The 6,750-nt window shown below is 33.6% G+C and overlaps 1 pseudogene; it reads left to right on the forward strand.

The window, feature by feature from the left end:
* Positions 1 to 582: 582 nt before the first annotated feature.
* Positions 583 to 6,294, forward strand: LOC106377989 (annotated as a pseudogene).
* The last annotated feature ends 456 nt before the right edge of the window (positions 6,295 to 6,750 follow it).

A 6,750-nucleotide genomic window follows, 5' to 3' on the forward strand; every position in this document is an offset into this window, starting at 1 on the left:
GAGTGTTGTTCCTATACCGATTTGCCACTACTAATATCCCATTAGCCGGACATAACACTTAATCAGTCAGGGCTTCACTGGTTCAAACGCAGCGGTTACGGGAGTTTGCGGATGCAGGTGGTTGCGGTTTCTAGCGGTTTTAAGTGATTTGTACGACTGGTTCTGCGATTAGAAATTGGTGCGTTTGCAGAATACTTATGTCTGGTTAACTTCCAAATACTGCAGCGGTTAAATAATAAATTAACAATATTTATATTTTATATAATTATAAAAAATATCAAAAATCATAAAATTATAATAAATATAAAAAATATATTTAGAAAGTTATAGTTTAGAATTTTTAGTATTATAGAAAATGTTTTTATTTTAAAATTTTATAATATTAATTAAAATATAATAGATATATTTTAGTATTTTTATAATTCCAATTTAAAATTTTTATTGAATATTTTTATTTTTGTATTTATATGGTTTTTGAAAAAAAAAAAAAAAATTATCCTCCCGCAACCGCAAACGCTAGCTGGAACCAGTTTTTGATTTTAAGAGGCTCGGAGCGGTTTGAAGCGATTTGTAACAGTTTTTATGATTGTTTCGAAACATTGTCAACCGCTAGCAACCGCAAAAGCTGCATTTGCGGATGGCAGCGGGAAAACCAGTCATGCCCTTAATCGAAAATTATATGCAGAGTAACCGATTTTCTTTATATTTATTTATAAACAACTATACTCCCTCTGGTTTTAATATAAATCGTTTTAAAATCGTTTACGTAGATTAAGAAATCATTCATTTTTTATATTTTATAAACAAAAACATCATTAATTATTTACCTAACACAAATCAACCAATAATAAAATAAAATTTATATTATCATTGGTCATATAACATTAATTGTTAATAAATTTTACATAGAAAACCGAAAACGTCATATAATTTGGAACATAAAAATTTCTCTGAAACGACTTATATTAAAAACCATGGAGTATATATTTATTGAGTTCGAGGCAGCTATGGCGTATTTTTTGCCATTTAAACCAAAGTATTTTAAAAGTTATTATGATATATATTAAGGTATAATAAAATATTATGTGAATATTTCAAAATACATCGTGAAGAGAGTTCCAACCTAACTCTTAAAGTGTATTCATTATAGATATGTCAACACTCAAAGCTGTTATTTCTACCGGTAAAATCATTTATATAAAAGAAAATAGATATGGTCAAGTTCGAATTTTAAAAGCTGCACAAAATTTCTTAGCAATTGACTCTTGTCTCTGACTCGAAAATATTATAAGTTTCGACCTATAACTTTTTACAATTAAAAAAAACTCTCAGATAGATAAAAAAAAACACAATGGTCTGACGCCTATCATGTGAACATTTGGATGGTTTTACCTTCTCCATTAGACGATGAAACTCCTTGGAATGAGATGCCTTTGAAAGTTTCTAGCCATGTACCAGCAGGTGCTCTTCCTTCTGGCCACTAGGTCAGTTTCTTTTTCTTTTTGGAATGAGATGGTCAGAGTCGTCTGATCCACATCGATTTGAGAACAAAGTAAACAGAGAGGTCATAGGTGTCATCCTCAGCCATGATAATAACATAATGAAGTTTCTAGGCTTGGTAACATTTCAGCCATATTTAATGATTATTTTCCAGAGAAATGCGATTATAAATTATGAAAGCTTCATATCTCCTATGTGAACAAAGTTGTTTTCATATTCCATATAATTAAAACATCAATCGGTCGTAGATATACAATAAGAGTACATGACAATCAGTATACTAAAAAGAAATTCTGATAACTCTAGTTGACATCTTCTACGGTGTAACTTAATATACTATTAATAGAGTGGAGAAACAACTTAAAAACTTCTAAAACAACATATTTCTATATATGTCCAAATCGTGTTTTAAAACGGCATAAGCTATTTAATTCATATATATATACAATTCTGTGCATGTGTACATATGGATCTTTTGCACTCTTAAAAGCAATCCTAAGTTTCTTTCTTTTCTTCCACACTTTTTACAAGTTTCCTCACAAAACTTATCTCATGGAAATGGGGAATAACACGAATTTAGATACGGGGAACTATGGAGATACGGAGCTTGACGTAGAATGGGTAAATAATTTGGCTTGGTATGGTAAAGCTGTAAGAAGTGACGGTTTTATATGCATATGGCATTTGGGAGAAAGTTCTTTTCAACAAAGTTCCTCTTCACATTTGGCGATATCCTCTTCCCAATCTCGAGCTTGTCATCTTGTTTGTGTTCTTCCTTTGGCAAGTCTTTGATATTTTGTTCAAGAAATTAGGTCTTTTGATTCCAAAGTTCGCCTCTATGATGCTTGTGAGTTCTTTTTAATATATTTTTAATATATTTTACTGCATAACGTCCTGACATTATCTTTGTTGCATTGGAGGCGGGGCTACTCATGAACGTTCTACTTACAGTTTCGGGAGACAAGTCCATTATTCAGGAGATCTTGTTCCCCGAAAACAGAATCGACATTCCAGGATGCCTTGGATCATTTGGTTTCATGATGTTCTGGTTCCTCAATGGTGTGAAAATGGATGTCAATACAATCTTCAAGGCTGAAGCACATGCAAGACTCACTGGAGTTGCAGCGGCTGCTCTGCCTATAACGGTTGGCTTACTGCTTTACAAATATAAATCACTTGAGAATAGACCGCTCAAAGCCATAGAGTATAATACATTGTTGCTAATGGAGAGCCTCACGTCCTTCTCGGAAATCGCGAGACTCTTGCTTGACCTCGGCATGAACCACTCGTCGGTTGGTCAGGTGGCTTTATCCACATCTGTAGTCTCTAATACGGTTGGACTAATGTTCTGGTTGGTAATTGTTCCTCTTGGTTTTCAATCATTGGTTCAAGGTGTAGGTCTACTTCTACAAATGTTCTTCTTTATCGTCATTGTCTTTGCTGTTGTGAGGCCAATAATGTTTAAAGTAATCATACGGAAACGAGAAGGGAGACCTATAGAAGACAAATACATCTATGTGATTCTCGTCATGGTTTTCTTGTCGTGTATGTATTGGGACGGTCTTGAGCAGTTTCCAGCACTTGGAGCTTTCATTCTTGGTCTTTCTATTCCTAATGAACATCCTATTGGTTCTGCGTTGGTCGAACGATTAGAGAGCTTCAATTTTGGTATGGTATTGCCTCTCTTCATGTCAGCTAGTATGCTAAGGAGTGATATCAGAGTTTGGAAAGATATCTTAACATTCTATAGCACCAATGACAAGAAATTAGCAGTTGCGTCTCTCGTCTTTCTCATCTTCTTGTTGAAGCTTTCTGTGTCAATGATCGTACCTTACCTCTTTAAAATGCCGTTGAAAGACTCCATTATTCTTTCCCTTATCATGTCCCATAAAGGTATAATAGAATTAAGTTTCTACCTTTTCTCTTATGGCCTCGAGGTTAGTCTCTCTCATATTTCCATTTCTTGATAATTATTTTATTAATTTTCTTGCAAGAAAATAAGTAAAAGAAAAGATTTGTTTTGACATTGGTTTGATATATATACAGCTTTTGGACAGAGATACCTTCTCGATCCTAGTTTTCCATTCTCCTAAACTCATTGTTCCTACCAATGGCGATCCGATTTCTCTATGACCCATCAAAGCGATTCATGTGCTACCAAAAGAGAAGTTTGTCAAGTATGAAGATCAATGGAGCCCTAAAGACTCTTGTGTGCATCCATCGACCAGACCACATATCTTCTATGATCAACCTTCTAGAAGCTTGTTATCAATCAGAAAAGAGCTCTCTCACTTGCTACGTGCTTCACCTTGTCGAGTTGCAAGGTCAAGAAGTTCCGACTTTGATCGCACACAAAGTACAGAAACTCGGAGCCGGGACGGGAGCAAAATATTCGGAAAACGTCATCCTCTCTTTTGAAAATTTCCACCGTTACGTACGCGGTTCTATTTTCATATACACATTTACTTGCATTACAAACTCGCACCATATGCAAGACGATATATGTTGGCTAGCTCTCGATAAAGCTGTCACGTTTATCATTCTTCCTTTCCACCGGACATGGTCTCTCGACCGAACATCCATCGTATCCGACAGTGAAATGATCCGGTTTCTCAATTTCAACGTCTTGAAACAAGCTCCTTGCTCTGTCGGCATCCTTGTTGAACGTCATCTTGTTAACAAAAATCAAGAATCTCAACAAAACCTTAAGGTATAATCCCAATTACATTTTGTCATCTTCCTATATTATTAGTTTTTGTTACCGATAACTAAGTAAGAAATAACTAAATATGGTTGAATCTCATATATATTACTTCTATAATGGTTCCTCCGCCTGGCACAATTACCCGGAACCAAACCGGACCAGAAAACCCAACATTAAAACCGAACCAAAAAGTACAAAAAATTATATTAAAATATAGTTGTATACCTAAAATATCAATTATACTTAATTTTGAAATAGCCAGAAATCCTAAAAATACTATTTTATAAATCGAATTACCCAAAAAACTGAATTATTCCAACGTTATTCTATTCAAAATATTTGAATTTGTCCGAAATATCATATATTTTTATCTAAAATACTTGACTTACCCGATTTTGTTTTTGTTGAAAAACTTGTATTATAAGAAAAGTTATCCAAATTAACCGAAAATCAAAATCGAATTGGACCTAAAATTTCTTTATTAACCAGATTCCAACATTGTTATCCGAAATGAACAAACTAAAAACTGAAATAAATAAATTGAAACCGAACAAAATTTCACTAATACCCGAGTGAATCTTATATCTATGAACCGAACAACCAAATTAAAAACAAAACGAACCAAAACTGAAATTCGTAGGCCTAGTGGTTCCTACATAAATCTTACAAATTCCTTAAGTTGAAATGATATAGGAATGAGACTTACTAAGTACTTGGAGCGACTTGAGAACAGGTGTGTGTGATATTTGTGGGAGGAGAAGACGACATGGAAGCATTGGCCTTTGCAAAGCGAATGGCCCGTCAAGAGAGCGTAACATTAACGGTTCTATGCCTTCTAGCAGCCAAAAAGAGCAAAAAAGCGACAGATTGGGATCAAATGCTCGACACAGTGAAACTAAGAGTAAGAGAGTTGGTACGAAGCAACGATCCAGGAAACTTAAAAGAAGAAAGTTCCACGACTTACTTGGAAGAGGATATAGTAGATGGAGCGGATACATCAATGCTTCTACGCTCTATGGCATTCGATTACGACCTGTTCATCATAAGCAGAACCTGCGGTCAGAACCACGCTGCGACCCTAGGGGATGAGAGTTGGTGTGAGTTTGAGGAGCTAGGAGTCATTGGTGATTTTTTGGCCTCACCGGATTTTCCAAGCAAGACATCAGTCTTAGTAGTTCAACAACAACGAACCATAGCCAGTAATTAGAAGTGGAGTAAAACACTCTACTTGTTCCATGTCTCTTTGTTGCTGAATCTTATCGAGTTATTATATAAATCTGAGCTGTTCAAACGTTTGTTGTAAAGATTATTATAACTTACCAGATTGAAACCGGTTCTCGGCACGGCCAGATAAAACATTATACATATATAGGTCGCATGACCCCAAGTTTTCAGAATTTTTATTTTAAATATTCTAAAAATATTTATGGTCTTTTTAAAATATCATATCCGGTCTGTAATTATTGATTACATGGTGAGATATATATACATTGATTTGAATTAATCATAATTTCAATAATTATTTTCTTAGATCCTAAGGGGTGTTATTTAAAATACCTTAAAAATTTAGTGTTATTGGATCATATTTCTGTAACTATATTTAAAATTAAATTTTGATTAATTCAATTAAATTTTGAAATACTTTATTAAAATCTAATATTTTTAGAACCAAATGATTTTGATTTTCTTGTATGTGTGAAGTAATTTGAATAAATTATAACAAGTTATATATTGATGAAATTTAAAATTCATAACATACGTGGTATACATTGTTAGAGTAAAATATCACGGAAAGGTGAAACAAAACAAGAATATAAAATCAAAGTAATATTTGATTGATCTTAAAAGTAGAAGTAAAACGTTTTAGTGTATAAACTCTAGTTCTAGCTGCAAGTCTTTTAGTCAAAAGTATTTCTTAGGCGATCTCTTTGTTTTAGAGTTTTAAAGTCCTTTTATAGATAATTCTAGTCAAGATCCTTGTTAGACTTTTTCATATCATGAAATAAGAAAATATCTTCTTTTGTCTAAAAGTTTTCCTTTTAATTAGGAGATACTTATATTAAAGGACACTTTATGAGTTTTGTTTGCGGTAGAAGAGACATTGTGGTAGTAGAACACAATGTTGGGACAGCTGTATTAATCTGGACCAAAACGACCTTACACTTGTGATAAGAAGAGAATATTTCTTTTACCATAAATGAACGAGAATAGTTTCTGGTTGTAATAAATGAGAAAGTTTCAAAAGAAAAAGTAGGTATATGGGTTACTGGGACTGTGTTTGGGACGTTGGATTAGATTTTAGTTACAAGATCTAATGGCCGAGAAACGTCCATCATTGTAAAGCGTGGATATTGGTGTGGGGCGCAATAAATGTGGTTGCTTTCCGTGGCTTGGGGTTAATACTTATTTTTTTTTAGTTTGGTACATATAATAACATTGTGGACAGTTTTATGGTGGATATATGTTATTGTACAAGAGTAGCATGAATGTGTTTTTATAAACAAGTTTGTGGTGGTTGTGTTCCTATGGACAAGTTCTTACAATTT

Source organism: Brassica napus, chromosome C4, assembly GCF_020379485.1.
Source record: "Brassica napus cultivar Da-Ae chromosome C4, Da-Ae, whole genome shotgun sequence".
Taxonomy (NCBI): domain Eukaryota; kingdom Viridiplantae; phylum Streptophyta; class Magnoliopsida; order Brassicales; family Brassicaceae; genus Brassica; species Brassica napus.